General features: G+C 39.1%; 1 protein-coding gene across 2 annotated transcripts in view; it reads right to left on the bottom strand.

The window, feature by feature from the left end:
- ELP4 (elongator acetyltransferase complex subunit 4) overlaps window positions 1–26,884 on the bottom strand; it is a 257,422-nt gene that overhangs the window by 41,592 nt on the left and 188,946 nt on the right. The window contains exon 10 of one of the 2 annotated variants that reach the window (XM_070767620.1): window positions 1,980–26,884. This exon is cut by the window's right edge and continues 18,886 nt beyond it. The exons of the other annotated variant lie outside the window; for it this stretch is intronic. The gene's annotated coding sequence lies outside the window, so the exon portion shown is untranslated. Of the gene's footprint in view, window positions 1–1,979 lie in introns of those variants that run through there. 2 annotated transcript variants of the gene reach the window in all.

The raw sequence follows: 26,884 nt of genomic DNA, 5'->3' as shown, positions 1-26,884 counted from the left end.
AGAATGATGTCTATATAATTCCTTCAACTTTTACAGCTTCTAGGTATAAAATCTGGCTTCTTAAATCTTCTCTTGGCAACTCTATTTGCTGTTTTAAAGCTTGAGAGCAAAACATGTCTAAGAATTCGGAAAGAAAAATTTTCTTCATTTTCATTATTTGGTCTATGGTGGTAGTGATTAAGGAAATGGGGACTCTGTGAGTAAACAGAGAAGTACCTGTTATACATTGAAAATAAAGGGAAATTTTGATACTAATCATGCAAATTATGGATTTGTTTGTGGTCTGGCAAGTACATGCTTATTTTGCACACACAGAAGAGGGAGTTTAGAAAGCAATAAACATAACCTAAGATATCTGTAGATGAACATGTCACATTTGAATAACATTATCTACTGGTATTTAGGGCATCCCAGGTGGCTCAGATGATAAAGAATCTGCCTGCAATTCAGGAGACCCTGGTTTGCTCCCTGGGTTGGAAAGTTCCCCTGGAGAAGGGCATGACAACCCACTCCAGTATTCTTGCCGGAGAATTCCATGGACAGAGAAGCTTGGTGCATTACAGTCCAAAGGTTGCAAAGAGTTGGACACAACTGAGTGACTAACACACACACGCACACACACACACACACACAGGTATTTTATCTTGTTTAAAAACTCAAGTAGGAGGATTGCCTGGAAGGCTTGTTATAACGCAAATTGCTGGGTCCAATGTCAACAATTTGTGTTTCTACAAGTTCCTAGGTGACGCTGATCCTGCTGCTTCTCTGATCACAGTTTGAGACCCTCTGTCCTAAAATGTCAGGAGCAGGTGAAGTGACGGAATCAAAAGAGGAGATGAGATGTGGTCAGATGAAGTAGAGTCGTCCCCCCTTACCTGTGGTTTTACTTTCGGTGGGTTCAATTTGAAAATATTAAATGGAAAATTCGAGAAATAAGTAATTTGTAACTTTTAAACTGCAGGCAATTCCACGTAGCATGACAAAATACCGTGCCTTCCTGTTTCCTCTGGCCAGGGATGTGAATCATCCCTTCGTCCAGCGAACCTGGCCCATGAGTCACTTAGCAACCCTCTTGGTTCTCAGACTGACCATCGAGGGTATCACCATGCCTGTGTTCAGGTGGCCCTTATTTTACTTAACGGCTCCAAAGCACAAGAGAAACAATGCTGGCAATTCTGAAGAGAGGCCATAAAGTGCTCCCTGTAAGTGAAAAGGTAAACGGTCTCAACCTAATAAGGAAAAAAAGTTGTATGTTGAGGTTGCTAAGATCTACAGCAAGAATGAATCCTCTGTCCATGAAATGCTGAAAAAACAAAAAGAAAGTGTTTTTGCTAGTTTTGCTGTCCCAACTCAAAGTACAAAAGTTGTAGCTACCATGCAAGATCAATGCTCAGTTAAGATGGAAAAGGCATTAAATTTGTACAACAGGATACCTGGAGAGAGAGAGAGATCATACGCACATTACTTTTATTACAGTATATTGTTATAATTGTTCTATTTTATTATTGGTTATTGTTGTTCCTCTCCTACTGTGCCTAGCATAGAAACTATCTTAGCTATGTATGTAACAAAAAAACATAGTCTGCATAGGGTTCAGTACTATCCTTGGTGCCAGGGAGCTCTTGGAGGTCTTGGAAAGCATTCCCTGCTGACGGGGAGGTACTGCCGTGTTCAGTGAGGAATCCAGGGCAGCGGGTGAGGGCCCAGGCTGTGGCAGTAAGGATGGAACCTGTCTACCGGAACATGGCCCCTCTGCTGGCTGTGAGAGGTGACAGAATAAGGGGGTTCAGAGCCTGTGTTATGAATGAGGGAGGTGCTCCACTGAGTAGTTTTTAAAAATTAATTTATTTTTTAATAAGGATAATTGCTTTACAGTACTGTGTTGGTCTCTGCCAAACATCAACATGAATCAGCCATAGGTGTACATATGTCCTCCCCGCCTGGACCCTCCCTCTCACCTCCCTCCCCATCCCACCCCTCCAGGTTGTTATAGAGCTCCAGTTTGAGTTCCCTGAGTCACACAGCAAATTCCCGTTGGCTATCTATCTCATATATGGGAGTCTATGTTTCTATGTTACTCTGAGTGGCTTTTGAGCACACAATTTGGCTCTTCCCTTCCATAAACTAAGTTAACATTAATGCCTTCTTGGTAAGGTTTCTGTGAAAATCAAATGGGTTAAACCCATAAAGAAATAAGCATAATGCCTGGTATGTGGAAGCATTTAGCAAATATTACTCTTTTAAATTATATAAGTGGGTCAATTCATCATGTAACTGAAGCAGTAATGCATAACTGCTTCAAAACTTTCCCACTGTACAAATTACCATGATAAGACAACAAAAGGGATAGGAGAGTAAAACAAAAATAGTTTTCCTTGAGATCTGAAGTCTATTTCCCAGTATACCTGAATATCTACATCCATTATTATTATTTTTTCATAGGTAGCATTTTATATCTCACTCCTAAGTTGATTCCCTATTATTTCATTTTATTTTTGCTCACCTCTGTGAGGTAGAATCTGAGGAAATGTGTCCATATATTTTTTTATTGCTAACTTAGTACATAGATACTAATTGTAGAAACAATCTGTGTAGACATGTGGAGATTTTATACTGACTGTTAATATGGTATACAACTACTACAACAGTAGATATCATATCTGACAAAACACTTGAAATACTGCATTTATAATGTTCTTAGCCCTTATACCTGAATAGGTACAATATAACTTATTATATCACTCTGCTTTATGGGTTAAAAAAATTTCCTTTGGATTTGAATATCCTTGAGTTTTAGTAGAGAATGACAGCCAAGAATAATTTGAGATTTTCTCCTTTAACTGATAAAATTATTCTGTGATTTAGTAGAAATGAATTATATTTATTATTCTATAAATGAACTTTTCTATTCTGTTAGGAAATAATTCAAATAGAAAACTCAACGTACCTTCCTAACATTCATGGTGAATCTATTTATCATGAGGCTAAGGAAATTACATTATATTCTTTCATTCTAACTTTAATTTTGGTTTCCAAACAATCTGTATCTCTTTCAAGGTTAAAAGCATCAAAAGTACACACTAAACACTAAGGAAAATCTTAAAATTTCCTGAAATGCATTAGCCATCCTGTTTGTATAACAAGTATCTTGTTTGTTTATGATGGTCTACATCATTAATCTAGATAAATAAACGTAGAAGTGAAGGGAGCTGGGTTTGCTGTTTTGTCCATTGCCCAGCAACCGATGGTTACAACTGTTGTGTAGCAGGCACAGGGCAGAAGACAGCACAATGTAGCATATGCCATTTCTGCAACAATGCTGATTCAGGAAGGCAGGCCTAAGAACTCACATTTATTCTGAGTCAACAGTGCAAGTTTGTGGTATTTACTTGTTAAAAATTTCACTTCCCTAAAGTGTTAATGTTTGTCATAATCAGGTGATAGGTACACAGACGTTTTTGTACATTTGTATGCTTTAAATACTTAATTTTTTGACAAAGTGCAAATGTTCACAAAGTTAACTGTATGCCTTTGTCCTTTAAAACTAATTTTTACGAACTTCAAAAAAAATCATAACAGTTCAGTTCAGTTGCTCGGTTGTGTCCGACTCTTTGCACCCCATGGACTGCAGCAGGCCAGGCTTCCCTGTCCATCACCAACTCCAGAAGCCAGCTCAAACTCATGTCCATTGAGTCAGTGATGCCATCCAACCATCTCATCCTCTGTTGTCCCCTTCTCCTCCTGCTTTCAATCTTTCCCAGCATCAGGGTCTTTTCAAATGAGTCACTTCTTCACATCAGGTGGCCAAAGTATTGGAGTTTCAGCTTCAGCATCAGTCCTTCCAAAGAATATTCAGGACTGATTTCCTTTAGGATTGACCGGTTGGATCTCCTTGCAGTCCAAGGGACTCTCAAGATCTTCTCCAACACCACAATTCAAAAGTATCGATTCTTTGGTGCTCAGCTTTCTTCACAGTCCAACTCTCACATCCATACATGACTACTGGAAAAACCATACCTTTGACTAGACAGACCTTTGTTGGCAAAGTAATGTCTCTGCTTTTTAATATGCTATCTAGGTTGGTCATAGCTTTTCTTCCAAGGAGCAAGTGTCTTTTAATGTCATGGCTGCAGTCACCATCTGCAGTGATTTTGGAGAGCAAAAAAATAAAGTCTGTCACTGTTTCCATTGTTTCCCCATCTATTTGCCATGAAATGATGGGACCAGATGCTATGATCTTAGTTTTCTGAATGTTGAGTTTTAATCCAACTTTTTCATTCTCCTCTTTCACTTTCATCAAGAGGATCTTTAGTTTTTCTTCACTTTCTGCCATAAGGGTGGTGTCATCTGCATGTCTGAGGTTATTGATATTTCTCCCAGCAATCTTGATTCCAGCTTGTGCTTCATCCAGCCCAGCATTTCGCATGATGTACTCTGCATATAAGTTAAATAAGCAGGGTAACAATATACAGCTTTGATGTACTCCTTTCCCTATTGGAACCAGTCTGTTCCATGTCCGATTCTAACTGTTGCTTCTTCATCTGCATACAGACTTCTCATGAGGCAGGTCAGGAGGTCTGGTATTCCCATCTTTTAAAGAATTTTCCAGTTTGTTGTGATCCACACAAAGGCTTTGGCATAGTCAGTAAAGCAGAAATAGATGTTTTTCTGGAACTTCGTTGCCTTTTTGATGATCCAGTAGATGTTGGCAATTTGATCTCTGGTTCCTCTGCGTTTTCTAAAACCAGCTTGAACATCTGGAAGTTCACAGTCACGTATTGCTGAACCCTGGCTTGGAGAATTTTTAGCATTATTTTGCTAGTGTGTGAGATGAGTGCAATTGTGTGGTAGTTTGAGAATTCTTTGGCATTGCCTTTCTTTGGGACTGAAATGAAAACTGACCTTTTCCAGTCCTGTGGCCACTGCTGAACTTTCCAAATTTGCTGGCATATTGAGTGCAGCACTTTCACAGAATCAGCTTTTAGGATTTGAAATAGCTCAACTGGAATTCCATCAGCTCTACTAGCTTTGTTTATAGTGGTGCTTCCTAAGGCCCACTTGACTTCGTATTCCAGGATGTCTGGCTCTAGGTGAGTGATCACACCATCATGGTTATCTGGGTCATGAAGATCTTTTTTGTATAGTTCTGTGTATTCTTGCCACCTCTTCTTATCTTCTGCTTCTGTTAGATCCATACCATTTCTGTCCTTTACTGTGCCCATCTTTGCTGAAATGTTCCCTTGGTATCTATAACTTTCTTGAAAGATCTCTAGTCTTTCCCATTCTATTGTTTCGCTCTATTTCTTTGCATTGATCACTGAGGAAGGCTTTCTTATCTGTCCTTGCTATTCTTTGGAACTCAGCATTCAAATGGGTATATCTTTCCTTTTCTTGTTTGCCTGTAACTTCTCTTCTTTTCTCAGCTATTTTTAAGGCCTCCTCAGACAACCATTGTGCCTTTTTGCATTTCTTTTTCTTGGGGATGGTTTTGATCACTGCCTCCTGTACAATGTCATGAACCTCCGTTCATAGTTCTTCAGGGACTGTCTATCAGATCTAATCCCTTGAATCTATATGTCACTTCCACTGTATAACCATAAGGGATTTGATTTAGGTCACACCTGAATGGTCTAGTCATTTCCCCCACTTTATGATATATTAAAATACCATAAAATATAAAAAAAGTTAAAAAAAACTACAAGTGCCCTTCCCTACCCCTAATTTCCCAGTTCCATTTCTGAGGTAACCATCCTTTCTCTGAATACATTAAAGATTCTTTTTTACTATTAAAAATATTTTTCTGAATGAATAGATACATAACATAACTATAAATCTGATCATGGTAAAACAGATTTGAAATAGATTTCATAAGTGGCACCTCAAAAATATGTAATATGAGAAAAAAATGATACACAAAACCACACCTTTCTTCTTATTAACCTAATATTTGAGTATTATTAAGATAAAAAGCTCTAGATGACTTCTAAAACCTATTTTGCCAATTTTCTGTTGATGGAAGTGTATCTTATTTCCTTCATAAGCTTTTGTTTATAAGTTTATAAAACTAATGTAGCAATAGATCAAGCTTGATTTAAGGTTATAGGCACTACTATTTTTGAGATAAATGAGTCTCTTTAAGTGAAAAAATATACAGGAAGTAAATGAATAAGATGCTGCTCATTACTTCAGTTTCTTTATTATTTGACTGGGCATAATCTCTGCCCTGAGAGTCAGGGTTTATTAGTACTTGATATTGTTTAGTGGATACAGTGAAAAGCGTAAAGACAAGAAAGACACATTCACCACCTTCAATGACGTAAATAATTGTGTGGAAGACAGGGTCCTCTGCCCAAGAGTAAATGTGAACACCATAGTTTTTGTGGCTAGGCCCCCTTAGAAGCTTGGAATAATTTACAAACAAAAGAAAAGACACTTTGACATGCAACAAAAGAGGTCATTTTATCTTTTATTTCTTAAGGAGGTATGTTTTATTAGAAAAACCATGAGCTCTGATTCTCCCCAGTCTTGGTTCTATCATAAATTAGCTACTTTGAGCCAATAAATCATTTCTTTGTGTATAAAGTATAATTAATATCGGCCTAATTTTCATAATCCAACATACTTTCAGTTAGCAGTTATTATGTGTAACAACATAACGAATGAGACAGCTTTTCTCTTGCTATTCTTCCAAACAAAACCGTTGCTTAACATGTGCTCATTAAAAAAAAAAGCCTTCTAAAAAATAAAGATCACTTTCTTCTAAGCCCAAAGCTAAGGACACAGACACTAATGCACTTAAATCTTAAGGCCACAAAAGTCAATCCCAGAAATTATTATAAAATTGGAGCTACTCATTTTTGGTCTTATACTGCAAAAAGCTATCTTATTTTGCTATGAGATAAGGTCAAGTCTCAAAAGATACATAGCTCAAGCTTAGAGAGTCCCAGAACTATTCAACTCAGAAACAGAATTTATCATAAATTATGCATTTGTCTTTTATTGTTTACTAAAGAACATTATAATATTAATGTACAAGTCCATATGTTAATCTAGTCATCAAGTATAACATGGTAAAGTGGTTCTCAAAGTGTGTTTTTTGGAACACTGATTCTGTATGATAGGGGGTTTTATGATCAAATACAGAAATACTGGGTTAAACAATGTTGTGTCTGTGTGTGTTTCTTTAGGATGGCTGCTACTTTAACGAGGAATTTCTGAGTAGGGACCGTATTTAGCTGACTTTCCTCAGCTCATCTGACCAGAGAATCCTCTGCTGACTTGGTGCATCTGCCAGCAGCAGTGTTATGCAGCGTGCACGGGGGCACGCTGGCACATCCGATCCTCTAAGACTAGTCCTCAAAAATCACAAATGATCCCAAGATGGCCTGCATTCTCCCTTTCCATGTACTCCGCTGCACCCCACCTCCTTATTTCTTTCTTTTTAAACTGTTAACAAGACTACTTCCCTGGTCTCCTTTCTTCTACCCCAATCTGCATGCTGCCTGACAGTCAACTTTCCCAAATTTGCCACTTTCTCTTTGCTGAAAGATCTTCCCACTGTACCTGAGTTTAGACTCTCTAAATCTTTCTTCACTAACATCCTGATCTGATGTTCCCAGGCTGCTTTTCTGATCTTACATTCTGTTTTTCTGCTAACAAAAAGGCTACTCACTTTCCTCAATCTGCTCTCCATTCTTCATACTCCAACCTTTGTTCATGTGCTCCTTCTAACTGACGTATCTTTCTTCCATCCTATCCACTCTGTCAAAGTCTATTCGATGCCCATCCCCCTTTGTTAAGCCTTCTCAAGCCTTTTTGAAAGCACTAGGGAACGAACATGTATTTTTTTTATTTTTACTGGGTGCCAAGAACGCCTCAAAGACTTTGTGCTCCATTAAAAATTACTCCTTTTATCAGCATATAAATATAACAGCACAGTGAGTGGTATTTTTATTGTTGCTCAACAAGATGGACCCATGCTTGACAGCGATAGGGACTAAGTGAGGCCTAAAGACAGCCTTAAGCAATTGGGCCCAGACATCTCTCAAACCTAAGAGGTGGCAGAATGTATCACAGTCATCACCTCAACCTCCATACAAATATTTGGGGAAAGGTGGGCAAGACGGATGGGCCACTGGTCTTTGTGGGAACTACAGTGCTTGTGATGAAAGGAGATTCTATTCTATGTTTCAAAGGGGCTGGTGGGGTTTCTAAGAGACTATCTTAAAGACTAGATGTACCTGTGAGATGAAACCATTGGTGTTTCATTCTCCACTGGAGATCTGTGAGCAGAGAATGTGCTTGCTTCCCCTGTGCCCAGCTAAGCAAAGCAGACAGATCTAGAGAGGAAAGGAGGGGCAGAGAGACGGGCAGTGGCGGAGCAGCCTGCGTTGGCAGGAAACTCCTGCGGGACAAGGAGGAGCTGCACGTGAATCAGCTCGCTGGTGTTCCACCTGAGACGATGCTGCCTGGGCCAGCGAGGCACAGCCCCGTGGCAGGGGAGGAGGCGGCACGAGTGTGCGCCGACCTCAGAAAACAGCACAGCGTGGACACCCTACACCGGAACTCTCATCCTTCCAGGCTCTGAGAGGGCTGGCATTTGTAAGCTGGCCTCAGAGCCAGTCAGAGAAGTCATAACGGACAGAAAACTGAGTGGACGGCTGTAAAGAAACACGTGCCCTTTTACCACTCCGAGTTCAAGCCTGTGTTGGGTAGAGGGCAGATGAAAATTTAAACTGCATTTGACACTAATTTTTTTCTTTAAAATTTTTTTTTGGCTATGCTGGGTCTTACAGCATGTGGGCACAGGCTCTAGAGTGTGGGGCTCAGTAATTATGGCACATGGGGTGAGTTGCCCCATGGCACGTGGGATCTTAGTTCCCTGATCAGGATCAACTGCACCCCTTGCACTGGAAGGTAAAGTCTTAACTACTGGACCACCAGGGAAGTCCCAAGGCTAAATTTCAATAAACCAGTGGCCCCAGAGTTGCTGAATATGACAAAGATATACCTAGTGGATAGAAAAAGATTTGACAAAGCCAGCTGAAAGCGCCATAAGCAACTGTTTAGTGTGTGTACCTCCTGAGTTGAGATTCCTCAATAAACTAGTTAAATAAACAGGTCAGCCTTGGCTCTTTCCCCACCAATTTCTATGGTCACATATTATTCTCCTGAATATTAATTGGTAGGACTGATTCTGAAGCTGAAGACAGAGGATGAGATGGTTGGACGGCATCACTGACTCAATGGCCATGAGTCTGAGCAAACTCCAGGAGATACTGAAGGACAGAGAAGCCTGGTGTGCTGCTGTCTACAGGGTTGCAAAGAGTTGGACATGACTGAGCGACTAAACAGCAATACTATTCTCCAGAGGAAAAGAAAGTCAGTAAAGGAAACAAAGGTCATGGCCTCTGACCTGGCCACTTGTAAATCCCATAAATAAAGTTAGTGAGGGTTATTAGCATCTATTTTATTGGTGACTTGAAGGCACAGGCATCGAGGGATCATACTGCATATTGTCTTTGAATTCGCCTATTCTAGAGAGATGGCTTAGACAAAGTGACCCAACAATTTTTCCATTATAATGTCAAGATTTTATAATAGCAATTTCCATCAAAACAGTGGCTTGATAATAGCAATTATGATTAAAATGAAATGGCTGCAGTCAAAATTTGTATTTTTACACAAAGGAACATGAAATCACCTTCAACAAGGGAGACAAAAAGAAAACAGTCAGTATTAGGGTAGATATTAGAAGAGAGTGAAAAAGCTGGCTTGAAACCCAACATTCAAAAAACTAAGATTGTGGCATCTGGTCCCGTCACTTCATGGTGAATAGATGGGGAAACAATGGAAACAGTGACAGACTTTATTTTCTTGGTCTCCAAAATCACTGCAGATGGTGACTGCAGCCATGACATTAAAAGACACTTGCTCCTTGGAAGAAAAGCTATGACCAACCTAGACAGCATATTAAAAAGCAGAGACATTACTTTGCCAACAAAGGTCCGTTGAGTCAAAGCTATGGTTTTTCCAGTAGTAGTAGTCATGTATGGATGTGAAAGTTGGAGTATAAAGAAAGCTGAGTGCCAAAGAACTGATGCTTTTGAACTGTGGTGTTGGAGAAGACTCTTGAGAGTCCCTTGGACTGCAAGGATATCAAACCAGTCAATCCTACAGGAAATCAATCCTTAATATTCATTGGAAGGACTGATGCTGAAGCTGAAACTCCAATACTTTGGCCATCTTATGCAAAGAACTGACTCACTGGAAAAGCCCCTGAGGCTGGTAAAGATTGAAGGCAGGAGGAGAAGGGGACTAGGATGAGATGGTTGGATGGCATCATCAACTCGATGGACATGAATATGTGCAAGCTCCGAGAGTTGGTGATGGACAAAAGAGTCAGATACTAGTGAGTGACTGAACTGAACTGAAATAGAGTAGATATTGGTGGACAATACCCTTTCTCCCTGCCCCCTACACTATTCTTCCCAAGTCAGGCTTCTCAAGGAGGGGTCTAAGCATGTATTAAGAATAGAATAAAGGTGCCTGGCAACTGTTTTTTCACTTCCTTCTCCAAGACAGAGAGATTTGAGGCCCTATTCTGTCCTTAATTACCTGTACAACCTTGGGCAGGGCAATGGAGACTGGAGTAGACATCTACAGAATATTCTGAAACATCACAGTTCTACTATCTACCAATCCCCACTGCTTTCTAGAGAAGCCTATTTATTTGACAGTTGCTTTTGAAGCTCTGCCTAGACCAAGGTAGCAGCCTGTTAGAGAAAACCCAAGGTACTTGCAATCAACTAAGATCATGGCATCTGGTCCCATCACTTCATAGCAAACAGAACGGGGAAAAGTGGAAACAGTGACAGATTTTCTTTCCTTGGGCTCCAAAATCACCATAGATGGTGACTGCACCCATGAAATTAAAAGATGCTTGCTCCTTGGGAAGAATAGCTGTGTCAAACCTAGACAGTGTATTAAAAAGCAATGAGAACACTTTACCAATAAAGGTCCATATAGTCAAAGCTATGGTCTTTCCAGTAGTCATGTATGGATGTGAGAATTGGACCATAAAGAAGGCTAAGTGCCAAAGAACTGATGTTTTTGAACTGAGGTGCTGGAGAAGACTCTTGAGAATCCCTTGGACTGCAAGATCAAACCAGTCAATCCTAAAGGATACCAGTCCTGAATATTTATTGGAAGGACTGATGTTGAAGCTGAAGCTCCAATACTTTGACCACCTGATGTGAAGAGTTGACTTACTGGAAAAGACCCTGATGCTGGGGAAGACTGAGGGCAAGAGAAGAAGGTGACAGAGAATGAGATGGTTCGATGGCATCATCGACGCAATGGACATGAGTTTGAGCAGCCTCTGGGAGATAGGGTAGGACAGGGAAGCCTGGCGTGCTGCAGCCCATGGAGTCGCAAAGAGTTGGACATGACTGAGCAACTGAACAATAACCTACAATCAATCAGGATTTTATGTTCTAGAAATTTGCTTTTAGACAAAGCTACCAACACAGCCTGGTGTTTACAAGCATGATTTGCTTTTTTGAGTTAATGTCTCAGTTATTTACGCTGTCCAACAAAGACCTCTGGGAGCCAGACTTTCTGGGTTTGAGTTTTCAGTGTACCCTTTATTACAGAGAGACCTTAGATATCAGTTACTTCATCTGTAAAATGGGGATAAATGATGGCACATACTTCATACATTTTTCTGACGTTTAACGAATTAATACCTGTAAAGTGCTTAGAACAGCACCTGGCATAATTGATGTTAGTCATTATCTTATTATATGGGGAGATTTGGTTTAGCCTGCAGGCAACTTCAAGATGTCACCAAGAAAGGCTCAGAGCTTGGGGTTTAATGCTCTATGATTGCCACCTTGAAATTTTTAACAATTCTATCTTTGAATTTGTATTCTGTAAGGCACAAGTCTGGTGGGACAATGGAGAATGTGCAGAGGGAGGCTTCCCAGCCTCTAACTCTCTGCTCTTTCTCTGCAGTGAATGTTGTTGCTTTCTGTCCCTGTTCAGGCAGGTTTCCCCCAGTATATGAATGTGGAAAGGGTCAAGGATGGTGTGTACCCCATGACATTGTGAGGTGGGAAACAATATCAGGCACTGGGCTAGACACACAGAAACCAAAGAGAAATAATTCGGATAAATTATCTTACAGTGCATCAGCTGTCTCACTGAAATCAACTAGAAAACCTATAATAACAACTTAACATTTTTTAAATAAAGTATCAGAGAGCTGTTTCAACATGGGTTTACATGTCTGGCCTGCTGGGTTTCACTTCAGTGATAGATGAGATGCTTAATTATTAATAATGGAATTCTACACAAAGTTGGATCTAATGAAGGAAACTACTTTATAAGAAGAAGTGGAAGAAGGTCCATGACCAGGTGACCACTGGTTATGAAGTGGGGACATAGACACAGTTGTCCGGTCCAGGGCTGGCTATGCTTCAGAGCATTTGGTGAGCACCAGGCAAGGGCAAGCTTCTTGCCCACCTCTGACCCAGGTAGCTATCATGGTCCAGTGTAAAAATCTGCAGTTCCCATCCAGCGTGGGTTGGGGCTGTGGGGCTACAGGAAGGGAAGGTGCCCGACTCACTTCCTGACCTCTGATCAAGATACAGTCTCAAGTGGTTGGAGGAGGGGAAACCTGAAGTCTGATGGGTGGCTTATGCCTTAAGCCATAGGGTGAGACCCCCAGCGGCCCATGACAATCTGTGCTCTGATTATCCCCGTGCCTGAAGGAGCACACCCTAAACTAGCAAATGCAGACACCATTACAGGTTGAGAGAGAAACCACGGAAGAAACAAAGTTTCACATTTTAGTACCTTTAATGGTACTTTTTCCCAATTTTTTGAACAGGGCTCCACATTTCCATTTTCCTTGGGCCTCACAAATTGTGTAGCCTGTCCTGCCCGCAAAGTTTATTTTCTTCCATAGAAGGCTTTTAAAATAGGCATTTTTCTTAGAAGTCACATATGGCAGGTGATGAAACTATCTGAATATAGACAATGGTAACTGTAAATATCATAAATGAGTTTTAAAATGAATGCCTTAAAATAACTCCTACTAGCTCAATATTTTTAAGAGTACCATTCTCTTCAATCCATTTGGTAGAAATCAAGTACTATCTCTTTACTGATCCCTCATTGGGCTTAATCACTGGGTTTCCCTGGTAGCTCAGCTGGTAAAGAATCTGGCTGCAATGCAGGAGACCTGGGTTTGATCCCTGGGTTGGAAAGATCCTCCAGAGGAGGGCATGGCAACCCACTCCAGTATTCTTGCCTGGAGAATCCCCATGGACAGCAGAGCCTGGAGGGCTATAGTTCATGGGGTTGCAAAGAGTCGGATACGACTGAGTGACTAAGCACAGCACAAGCCTTAATTATTAGCATTTTGGACAAAAGAATAAAAACTGAAAACAAACAACAACAAAATAATATTTTAAAAAGTTTCCTGTGGGAAGTCTTCTCTTATTTCCAGCAGCAAACTGGGATAACTGTACTTTTTATCTAAGGACTATTTAAGTTATTTATATACTTGAATTACAAGGTGTGTTTATATCACTGATACAAACTACAGTTACATTGTAATTTTTCACCCCAAATTTTAATCAATATTTTCCACAGTGCTATGTTATGGAAGGTGCTCCCAATGGGGCTGTGTATCAGGAGGAGGTGGGCAGATAATACAAGTGAGGAAGGCAGTGGAGAGGACTATGCCATCAGCCAGGGAGCAAGTAGTGAAAGTGAACTCATTAGCATCAGAACATAAATTATTGCCAATTACTTAGATTATAAGCAATCAGCATCTAAAAACAAAATCAATAGTACCCTGGATCTTGTGAATTGCACCTGTGGTTTTAGTTTGGTCAACATTTCGATATTTTTTCGTTTCAATATTAGTCTCAGTCGAACCATTTCATCAGAGAAATGATTTGCTCATTTATATTTTCTGATTGATTAATGTCCCTAGGGTGCTGCCAAATTAGAATTTGCTACCCCAAATATTCCCCACAAGAAGACTTGCCACTGGTTCAAAAGTATGCTGAATGAAAGAAGGCAAATCCAGATTCCAGCTGAGCAGTCAGGAGGCACCATCTTGGGTTGAATGGAAAATCAGGAGATGAAGGCACAGTTTTAGAAAATAGATTTTAAAAAATAAAGCCAACCTAATTAAAAATCCTAACAACCCCAAAGTAATGTCAAAGTGATGTTGGGTTATAGTACTAATTATACTTGTGCCTACAACCTATGTTACAGGCAATAATCTTATAATTTTGTTTCTTTTCAAGGCAACAGGTTAATAGCTGCAAGGAAACTCTTACACACCAAGATCAAAAGAAGCCTGTTGGCATAAGGCATTTTGGCATCAGACTAGATTTTGCACATGCTGACATGTCAAAATCTTGAAACAGAAACTTCAGAACTTCCTTATGATTGCTGAAGGCATGTCGCTGACTTCATACTAGCTCCAGAGTACATCTTTCCAGGGTAGCACTCAACCATGTAAACACAAAACTAGGCAAACCAAGCCTAAATGTGTACTTGGAAGTGAAAGTCTTAAGCAGAACAAAATATGAATCAGCTTCCAAAGCTGCCAAGTTTCAGGTAAGAATCCAAGACTAATACAGAATCGGGAGTAAGGCGCATATAGAATAGCAGTTCTGCTGAATGGGGTAGCTCAGCACTGAGCAGTAGCCCCATTCCTGTACCGTGATCACGAACTCCCCTGGCCTGGCTTCTCAGGCTGGGCAAGAGAGCCAGGGGAACATGACTTCATTCCATCTGGTCCTTGGCACTTATCTTCCTTTCGCTTTATCTTGCAGTGCAAATCTGCTCATGCCCTGGTATCCTCTCCAAATTTTCTTCCTAGCTAAGTTGCTTACGTTTTATAAGTGCAAGGGTTTTTGCATAGTGTGTCACAGTTGGTACCAGTCACCAGTGGACACTTAAGACATTTTAAATGTTCTGTTGTTCTCAATGACCTCAACTCATTAGCTGGCACCATTATCAGTTAAGGTATAAATGTCTCGGTGAGTCCACATTTTACCAAAGGACTTACAAAATTCTAAAGTTTTATTGTTCCTTACCAACTGTTCATTCACTTAGCAACTGAAAGACACTTTCGTCCTTTTATCTCTCTCTGGCCTGACTAGAGCACAAGAGTAGCTGGACTGTGTGCCTGCGTCAGCGGGTTACCACTTCAGTACAACTCAAGCAAAACAATTTGAAAAAGCGCCAAACGATTTTGGGATTGGGTAGACAATAGTGACCCTTCATGATTCCATGAATAATGTAAACAGGGAACATATTGCTGAGGTCAAAGAGAAGGAAAAAAATGAAAAGTAATTGCCTGGAGAGAAAAAAAGAGGTGTAGGATTTTAGCAGGGCAAACAGCATTTGAACAGAGACCATATTCTGTTTACACATTAAATTTAGAGTTTCAGTTTTTCCAGTGGCAAATCATGTTAATTATAATTATTTGTCTTGAAGGTTTCTGACTTTGCAATCACAGAACTGTGCTGAGGTTTTCTGTCTAACTCTTTGCTTCTGTGTTTTCTCTATTACCAAGTAATTATACAATTACTTGAATAAAAATGGTGATGGAATAGTTAATATAACATAACCTATGTCATCAAAACCATGTCAGAACATTTAAGGAAGAGAATACCCGAAAAGAAAAAAAAAATCAAACTTTTTAACAGTATCCTAGTGATTATGCAGAAGGTGATGGCACCCCACTCCAGTACTCTTGCCTGGAAAATCCCATGGATGGAGGAGCCTGGTAGGCTGTAGTCCATGGGGTCACTAGGAGTCGGACACTACTGAGCGACTTCACTTTCACTTTTCACTTTCATGCACTGGAGAAGGAAATGGCAACCCACTCCAGTGTTCTTGCCTGGAGAATCCCAGGGACGGGGGAGCCTGGTGGGCTGCCGTCTATGGGGTCGCACAGAGTCGGACACGACTGAAGTGACTTAGCAGCAGCAGCAGCAGCAGCAGCAAATACCTATACATTCACCAATCCATCTTATTTTTGGTGAATTTTAAATTGCACACATCAGCACACTTTAACCACTTTGGCATGTATATCATTAGCTAGAGGTCAATATTTACATATGAGCTCTTTTCTTATAAAAAAAGATTTATTGTGATATAACTCACATACTATACAATTCAGTCTTAATGTTTCTTAATACATCAAAGCTTTTAGTGGAGAAAAATGGAACTTTTTTTTTAACCTGTCACTCTTTTTATGTGTCAGAAAATACTGTGGCTTTCAGATCTTCTGCTGACAAACAAAGATAGTTACACATTTTGGAAAAATAGAAATTTCCAATTTGGAAAAGACACAGACACTTCCTCCAACCCTAATAAATTGAGAAATTTTGTTAGATAGCAATTATAAACCTCAACTTCAAATCTTACTTGGACAAATGATGTTGCATCTGTAATCATCCCACAAAAATTGTGTCACTGCAGATAATGGATTCAAATACTTAGAACTACCATAATTTTGTACCTACTTATAGGAGCAGATTATATTTTCAAAAGATAACTGCACAGCATCACCCATTCCACATGCTCTTGTACAATCTGATCTTGTGAAGGGGCAGGTTTAATTTTTCTCCCTATGAATCTGAGTGGCCTTGTGACTGTTTCAATCAATCAAGTATCACAGATGTGATCCTTTGTGGTGAAAGTGAAAGTTGCTCAGTCATGTTCGACTCTTTGCAACCCCGTGGACTATACAGTCCATGGAATTCTCCGGGCCAGAATCCTGGAGTGGGTAGCCGTTCTCTTCTCCGGGGGATCTTCCCAACCCAGGGATTGAACCCAGGTCTCCCGCACTGCAGGTGGATTCTTTACCAGCTGAGTCACCAGGGAAGCTGTTTGTGATAGTTCGCTTCTAAAAGGCCAGGCAGCATCTACCTTGTTTTCCAGGACATTTGCTTTTGGACTTCTGAACTGCCATCTAATCAGTTCAACCACCATATAAAAACAGGCTATCATGTTGTGAGGAAGCCGAGGTCACATGGAAAGAGGACACACAGGTGCTCCAAAGGACAGCCTCAACTTTTAATTCACACGGATGGCACCTGCACCCCTAGACATGCTCCCAGTTGATTCCTACCTTAAGTCTTCACATTTTTCCAACTGGGAACCCAGATATTATGGCACAGTACATATGTGGAACGTAACTGCAGCCCCCTGTTCAAATTCCTGACACACAGAAACCTTGGATGTAATACAATTAATTTTTTACATCACTAAGTTTTGGGGTGGTTTGTTATACAGAAATGATAACCAGAACAACCCTTCTCTATCTCCTACCCTACAAAACAAATAAAAAAGCACCAGTGTTTTTAAAAGGAATAGATAATTTTTGTTTGGCAGGATACCTGTGCATACTAAGTACATTAAAAGGATCATACAATCCCATGGTCAAGTGGGATTTATTTCAAGGACGCAAGGATGATTCAACATCCACAAATTAATCAATGTGATAGACCACACTAACAAAACGAAGGCTACAATTGAATAAATTTAACCCTGGAGGTGAAAGATCTCCACACTGATGACCATAAGACATTGAAGAAAGAAACTGAAGAAGATACAAATAAGTGGTATCGGCATAAAAAACACAAAGATCAATGCAATAGAAATAAACCCACATACTTATGGTCAATTAGTTTTTGATAAAGAAGTCAAGAACGTGTACTGGGGGAAAGGAGAGTCTCTTCATAAAAGGTGCTGAGAAAACCAGAGAGTCACGTGCAACAAAATGAAACTGGCCCCCTATCTTTGGCCGTACACAAAATCGACAAAAATGGATTAAAGACTTGGCTGTTCTAAGATGTGAAACCATAAAACTCCTGAAAGAAAACAAAGTGGTTAAGCTCCCTGACATTGGTCTTGGCAATCATTTTTTGTTTTAGACATTAAAAGCAAAGACAATTGAAGCAAAAATAAACAAGTGGGCCTACATTAAACCAAAAACTTCTGCACAGAAAATGAAACCATCAAGAAAATGAAATGGCAGCCTAGAGAATGGAGGAAAATATTTGCAAATCATAAATGCGACAAGGAGTTAATATAAAGAACTCATACAACTCATATACAAAAACCAAAATATTCTGGTTAAAAAATGGGCAGGGTAACTGAAGAGACATTTTCCAAAACAAGACATACAAACGGTACATGAAAAGGTGCTCAACATCACTAAGCATTAGGGAAATGCAATCAAAACCACAATGAGATACTACCTCACAACTATTAGAACGGCTGTCATCAAAAAGATAAGAGATAACATTGTCAAGGATGTGGGGAAAAGGCAACTCTTGTACACTGTTGGTGGCAATATAAACTGGTTGAAGTACCACATGATCCAGAAATTCTACTTCTGGATATTCACTGGAAGGAAATGAAGCTACTATCCTGAAAAGGTATTTTTACTCCCATGTTAGCTGCATTTTTTTTTTTTTTTACAATAACCAAGACATGGAAACAACTTAAATGTCCACTGATGGATGAATGGGGGAATAACATGCAGCACATACACACAAAGGAATATTACTCAGCTGTAAAAGAAAAAAAAATTTGCCATTTGTGATATGAATATAACTTAAGGGCCTTATGTTAAGTGAAATGAATCAGATAGAGAAAAGACAAATAGGTAGAATCCATAAAAACTGAACTTAAAGAAACAAAGATCAGACTGGTCAGAGGCAAGGGTTAGGGGGAAATGGGTGAATGTGGTCAAACAGCGTAAGCTTCCAGTTATAAAATATATGTTCTGGGATGTAATGTACACCATGGTGACTAGAGCTAACAATTGTGTATCGTATATTTGAAAGTTGCTAAGAGAGTAAATCTTAAAATTCACATAAAGGAAAAAAACATATAAGTATGTAAGGTGAAGGATATTAACTACTAGGATATTATTGTGGTAATCATTTCACAATAAATATATTGGTCAAATCATTATATTGTATACTTTAAGCTAATACAATGTTATATATCAATTATATCTCAATAAAATGGGAAACAGAAAATTATATAAATTTTGTTTGGCAGATATATCTGCATAAGGAAAATATAAGACATCACCTCAGGTCGTTAATATTCAGTTCTATATTTAAGTATTTAGAAATTTTTATAAAATGTTGCTACAAGAATTTCCTATTTTTCAACTAGTTCCAGTCATTGGCTGGGTAGTAATGCTAGTTGTCTATATTGGGGAATAAATATAGATAGCCTAAACTAATGCAAATAAGGGATTTTGGTTGAATGTAAGTTCAAAGAGTCAACTAAAAAACCAATATATTTTCAGGTCCATAAACAGAAGCACAATATATGTGCCATGAATTCCTTTGGCAATGTGGTAAGGCCAATTAACTTCTTTCAGAATAATGACTTGAAATGTATAAAATCAAATACAGATTTTTAGATTAGATTAATAAAGGAAACAAACTCTTTAATGTTATCAAAAAATAAATGTCTTCAGCAATATCGGTGTTTTTTAAAAATTAACTCTTAAATAACAAGAATAGCAGTGGGACTAATGTCTACCAAAGGAGAGGAATATAAATGATATTTTGAGATACCTGCAGCATAGTTAAAACATATGTAAACTCATATGTAAAAATTTGTGATTTTTATTGACAAAGCCAGAGTTACTGTCAATCCTACTGTGGTTTCCTACTTATATTCATAATTAAGAAAATACTAAATTTTGGTGGGAAGTTAGTGAAAATAAAGATGTAAATCTCTTCTACCCAAGTTCCTGGAACCACTAAATTTTATCCATAAGATCCCTTATTCTTAAATCTCATTTATGATTTCATAGATTTATGATATTCCTGGCCTCCTCATTCACTTTTTCCTTTCTTTGTAGCTGTTTATTAGAAGCTTTGGAGAAAGATTAGAACAAAAATGCATGAGATTCCTGTCTTGGGACAGTTTCTTATATTCAGAATTGTCCATTATCTTCTCTCTAGTCAATAAAATCCCACCCATTATTCCAGGTTTAGTTCAAGTCTTACTTTCTCTAGTAAGGTGATAGATCTGTAATGATTGCCCTTTTCTCTGACTTCTACTGTGTTGGAGTCAGTTTACCCTCATTTTAGCACTTATTCTATTTCATCTACCATTACTTTGAATCCTCATCTAGGCAAGGAAGTTTATAGAAATTCAGAGAGTTTGTCATTTTGTATTCAGTTCAGTTCAGTTCAGTTGCTCAGTTGTGTCCGACTCTGCAACCCCATGAACTGCAGCACGCCAGGCCTCCCTGTCCATCACCAACTCCCAGAGTTCACCCAAACCCATGTACATCAAGTCAGTGATGCCATCCAGCCATCTCATCCTCTGTTGTCCCCTTCTCCTCCTGCCCTCAATCTTTCCCAGCATCAGGGTCTTTTCAAATGAGTCAGCTCTTCGCATCAGGTGGCCAAAGTACTGGAGTTTCAGCTTCAGCATCAGTCCTTCCAATGAACACCCAGGACTGGTCCCCTTTAGGATGGACTGGTTGGATCTCCTTGTAGTCCAAGGGACTCTCAAGAGTCTTCTCCAACACCACAGTTGAAAAGCATCAACTCTTCGGTGCTCAGCTTTCTTCACAGTCCAACTCTCACATCCATACATGACCACAGGAAAAACCATAGCCTTGACTAGACGGACCTTTGTTGGCAAAGTAATGTCTCTGCTTTTGAATATGCTGTCTAGGTTGGTCATAACTTTCCTTCCAAGGAGTAAGTGTCTTTTAATTTCATGGCTGCAATCATCATCTGCAGTGATTTTGGAGCCCAGAAAAATAAAGTCAGCCACTGTTTCCCCATCTATCTGCCATGAAGTGATGGGACCGGATGCCATGATCTTCATTTTCTGAATGTTGAGCTTTAAGCCAACTTTTTCACTCTCCTTGTTCACGTTCATCAAGAGGCATTTTGTATTACTCAAAACATACTGCTAGATACACTTGCAGGCCCATGATTTGTCCTTGTGCAATGTCCATTCTATCAGTGACGCTGCCCAGTTGTGTAAATCACATGCATGGCTGTGGTAAAGTGAGACCACGTGTATTCTTTACCATCACTGTCAACTACAATGTGCCATGGAGGATGGGCTATACAAGGTATATCCTTATACTAATAAAAACACTTATGTGTCACTTATTATCGGAGATGGCAATGGCACCCCACTCCAGTACTCTTGCCTGGAAAATCCCATGGACGGAGGAGCCTGGAAGGCTGCAGTCCATGGGGTCACTGAGGATTGGACACGACTGAGCAACTTCACTTTCACTTTTCACTTTCATGCATTGGAGAAGGAAATGGCAACCCACTCCAGTGTTCTTGCCTGGAGAGTCCCAGGGACAGGGGAGCCTGGTGGGCTGCCATCTATGGGGTCACACAGAGTTGGACACGACTGAAGTGGCTTAGCAGCAGCAGTCACTTATTATATGCCAGATACTCTTCAAAGCATTTTGCTTACTCATTTAATCCTCTCATCAGTTCTGTGATGTAGGTACTATATTCATCTTCATTTTACAAAAATGAGGAAACTGAGGCATAGATAAATCAGTAAATAGATGGAATTTGAAACTAGGCATTCTTTTCCAGAGCTAGTGTACTACACTATACTGCTGCTCATGATATTTCTAAATACAAGAAATCCTTTTAAATACACATGTGAGTTTAACATGAAATCACTCATTTGACAATTAGCTTTTCTTGTATTGAATTCCTATTTTCCCTTGTACTGTTAGAATTTTATTACAATAATAGCAGCTATCATTTACTGAGTCTTGCTATGTGTCAGATCCTGGGCTGGCACATACAGTTAATGTGTGAAACTACATTGGAAACCAATCTCCTATATAGTAAAAGATAAACCAAGGCTGCCCAAGTCCATGCTTAAAACCTGATGCTATACAACCATGTATTTTTGCCTTATTTTTGCAAATAGACTGCAAATTCTTTGAAGCCAGAGATTATATCTTCTACTTGCTGTTGATTCCATAATACTTTGAATGCCTCGATCCCAACTGATACTGAAAAAATGTTGGATTGATGGATACAACTGATACTTTACAGAATTCAGCATGGTGTAGTACAAAGACTTTGGAGTCTCTGTATGTCATCTGGGAAGTTACCTAGTCTTCTAGCTTCAGCTTCCTTATCATTAAAAGGAGGGACATACAATTAATTATAGAGGTGTTTAAAGATTAAAGGGCTTCCTTGGTGGCTCAGATGGTGAAGAATCTGCCTGCAATGCAGGAGGTCTGGGTTTGATCCCTGGGTCTGGAAGATCCTCTGGAGAAGGAAATGGCTAACCACTCCAGTATTCTTGCCTGGAGAATTCCATGCACAGAGGAGCTTGGTGGGCTACAGTCCATGGAGTTGCAAAGAGTCAAACATGAATGAGCAACTAAACACATACACACAAAAATTAAAAGGCAATATTATCTCTAAAATGTTTATTATAATGTCTACCACATAGTAAATACTCAAAAAATGCTAACTTCTTATTTCTCTGAAACAATTTTTGGGCCAAGTCTTCAATGACTGATGTTAGTACACAATTGTGTAAAAGTGATTACATGTGGTTGTGCTAATTATTCAGATATTTCTTTTTCTCAAAATGAGTTGAAACAACCGTTAGTTTATTTTAACTGAGAGAAACAAAAATTTCTTTCTGAGCCAATGAAATAGTTCTGTTGCAAAAAAAAAAAGTTCTGTCTCTATGGTCTGTCAAAATGTATGGCTATGCTTAGTTGCTCAGTCGTGTCTGACTCTTTGCAACCTCATGAACTGTAGCCCACCAGGCTCCTTTGTCCATGGGGATTCTCCAGGCAAGAATACTGGAGTGGGTTGCCATGCTCTCCTCAGGGGATCTTCCCAATCCAGGGATTGAACCCAGGTCTCCTGCCATTGTAGGAACATTCTGTACCATCTGAGCCACCAGGGAAGCCTACTGATGAGCAAATATGAAATTAATGTATGGTAGCCAGAATAATGGTCCCTTGATGATGTCTACACCCTAGTTCTCAGAATCTATAACATGTAACTTTACGTGGCAAAGGGGAATTAAGGTTACAGCTGGAATTAAGGTTACTAATCAGGTGACTTTAGAGCAGGGAGATTATTCAGGTTTCTCCTAGTGGGCCTGGAGTAATCACAAGCGCCCTCAAAAGTGAGAGAGAGAGGCAGAAGACAGAACCAGAGTGACAACAGTATAAGAAGGACCTGGTCCAACGTAGCTGGCTTTGAAGGTGGAGAATGGGGTCACGAACCAGGAATGCAGACAGCCACTGCTACTGCTAAGTCACTTCAGTCGTGTCCGACTCTGTGTGACCCCACAGACGGCAGCCCACCAGGCTCCCCCGTCCCCGGGCCACTAGAAGCTGGAAAAAGCAAGGAAATGGATTTTCTTCTAGGGCGTCTGGAATGAACTCAGCTCTTCTGATCCCTTGATTTTAGCCCTGTAAGATGCATCTTGGATTTCTGTCTTCCAGAATAGCAAGAAAATAAATTTGCATTGTTTAAGCCATTAAGAGTATAGTACTTTGTTATAACAACAATGGTATACCAAGAGTGTACCAGTATCAGTATAGGAGAAATCTCAATAACCTCAGATGTGCAGATGACACCACCCTAATGGCAGAAAGTGAAGAGGAACTAAAGCGCCTCTTGATGAAGGTGAAAGAGGAGAGTGAAGAAGTTGGCTTACAACTCAACATTCAAAAAACTAAGACCATGGCACCTGGTCCCATCACTTCATGGCAAATAGATGGAGAAACAATAGAAACAGTGACCAACTTTATTTTCTTGGGTTCCAAAATCGCTGCAGATGGTGACTGCAGCCATGAAATTAAAAGACACTTGCTCCGTGGAAGAAAAGCTATGACAAACCCACATAGAGTATTAAAAAGCAGAGACATTACTTTGCCTACAAAGTTCCATATAGTCAAAGCTATGGTTTCTCCAGTAGTCATGTACGATATGAGAGCTGGACAATAGAAAAAGCTGAGCACTGAAGAATTGATGCCTTCGAACTGTGGTGCTGGAGAAGACTCTTGAGAGTCCCTTGGACAGCAAAGAAATCCAACCAGTCGATCCTAAAGGAAATCAGTCCTGAATATTTATTGGAAGGACTGATGTTGAAGCTGAAGCTCCAATACTTTGGCCACCTGATGCAAGGAGTCGAATCACTGGAAAAGACCCTGATGTTGGGAAAGATTGAAGGCAGGAGGAGAAGGGGACAACAGACTCCAGGGAAAGGTGAAGGAAAGGGGAAGCCTGGTGTGCTGCTGTTCATGGGGTCACAAAGAGGAAGGACACAACTGAGCGACTGAACAACAAACAACAGCAAGAATGCATGCAAATAAGGTCACAGATTTGGACTGTGCAAAAACAGCTAAGTGATGATTTTAAACAACTTTCAAGTGACCATATGTATACCAACAGTGATATCTCTCTTGATTACACCGGGTGGCGAAGTAAAGTATAATGCAATATAGTAAAATTATTATGGATTTATTTCTAACATGTTTTTAGTTAACTACACTGGAAACAAAATTTTTTCTTTGCAGTTTATTCTTTAGTCATCAGAAATGTCCTATTTGTGAACATGATCAGCAAAGAATTTTAATTATAATAGGAAAAATTTTTGTTTGGACAAGGAGAAGGTATTTTGGACACTGTCATTCCAAAGCCTAAAATATTTCTGTAGCTAATTAGTAGTAAACTTCATTGTCTAGCTCTCAAATCCCTCCATCTTACCAAACTTAACCACTTTTATGTACAAATACAAAACTTCTGATCAAAGCATGCCAGTTTCTTGTATATTAAATAGACCATTGCAGGTTCTGCTCATTTCTATTTTATTCTATCTCCACTCTGCTTGGAATGTTCTGTCTTTTCTTCTCCGCCCATTCAACACAAACTAATCTCTTTCTCTAAGCATCCATAGCACTTATATATTCCACCTGCATTTTAGCTTCTATTGCACATTATTCTCTTATTTGCATGTTATTCATTATTATTTCAGGTTGTATGTCTTGTTTTCCTCTTAGTTCCTTTATGACTGATGATACTTGATGGGCATATAGGGGTTCATTTTATTAGCTTTTACTTTTCTCTGTTTGAAATTTTCTGTAATGAAATGTTAAAAGAAAGGGAGGCACTTTTCTAATCTGTAAAGCATGCTTTCAGTTTCTAGGTTTCTCCTTTCCAGCTTTCACTGCAAAGTTGGTTGAATTGGTTTTTCCTTTAAAGTTCTACCTCTTTTGGTTTAAGAAACATGATGTAAAAGATATGATACTGTGCTCAAAGGTTCATGGCCTCATCTAATATAACAGTGAATTAGTGTACATTATTCAAGACAAAACTTTCACTACTGCTCAGTAAAGAGAAGCACGATTAATTCAATTCACCAGTTAATTGTTGCTGTAATCTTTGAAACCTTTGCTTAATGTTATTGATACAGGATTCCTTGTTAGCATATTTCTGGCAAGAAGTGATTGAGGCAGAAGGTTTTCATCAACATTTAATAAAGAAAAAGTTAGAATAATAGTAAAACTTACTATCGGTAGTTTATACTGCAAAGTATTAACAACACAAAATGTTAATTAATTTCTAATTCTCTATTCTATTATTTAGATTTCATGAAGGTTGATTGGACTTGATCCATCATTTTACGGAAAATTAATTATTTCAAATACATGCACCACTTTATGCAACCTGCCTGATTTGCATTGAGGAAAATTCAGCAGAAGTAATTGAGGCACAAGCAAATACTGGCACTGAGTGAACTCAATTTTCATTCCAAATTTCTGCAAAATCCCAAGGCACAACAATATCAGATGCAAGGGGGAAAACAAACAAAAGCAATGTGAAAAGGGAACATGAAGAGAGAATATTACAAGAATCAGAGAACAAAGGGACTGCAAAACTATTTTAGTGCCATAGATGAGCAGTGAGGGCTGCATTCAGGCAAGGTGGAATAAGATATCATATGGCATCCTGACAATTGATGTCTTCATTTAAATGTAAGAATTTACATTCTAATTAGAAAGAATTTACATCTTAATCAGAGGCAGCTGTATTATCTTGTTACTGTTTTTTTCAAAGGTAATGAACTAAAGTACTGCTGTGCTTTTTCAACCAGAAACTAAATAGACAGCATCCAGTGTTATTTTATAGCTTACCTGCTGTAAGCTGTTATTAATATTTTCAAAGATTAAATTTCTACCAAAAATCTTCGAAAAATGAAAATTGTATTAGGCATCACTAGAATGGTATGACAAAGACTATTTAAAGTATTTAAACAAATCCTTTTCTAACTTGTATTTTAAATGTGCTTATTTATCAAGCTAATAGAAGCCTCTTATGATTTATTAATATAATATTGTTTTCGCTTGGGCGGATGTAGAAAAGCTACTAAAGCAGATACGCATCACATTCTGGTGAAACCCTGTCCTTACACTTAGATTTGTTTGTAAGAGATCATTTACTAAATGTAAAACTTTACCTTATTAAAACCATTTAAGGTGTATTCTTTTTTTCTGCCTATGACTTTTAATAAGGAAAGATAACAAATACGTTTGACAATATGTTGCTTGCTTTATACTGCTTTGTTACTAAACATGAAAAACATTTAAAAATGTAATGCTTCAGAAACAAACACATTTCTGATGGTGTCCAGGATTGCCATAGTTAGTAAAGGAAATAACGCGTTCAAATGCACACTGTCCTAGTCTAGGCTGTGCATAATGGTAGCGAGACCTAGGTATTGATAGTTGGTGTTATCTTTGCAAAATCAAGCCCATCATTCATATGAGAATCAGCAC

Source organism: Bos indicus, chromosome 15, assembly GCF_029378745.1.
Source record: "Bos indicus isolate NIAB-ARS_2022 breed Sahiwal x Tharparkar chromosome 15, NIAB-ARS_B.indTharparkar_mat_pri_1.0, whole genome shotgun sequence".
Classification (NCBI taxonomy): Eukaryota; Metazoa; Chordata; class Mammalia; order Artiodactyla; family Bovidae; genus Bos; species Bos indicus.
This window is presented reverse-complemented; position numbering and strand designations above follow the sequence as displayed.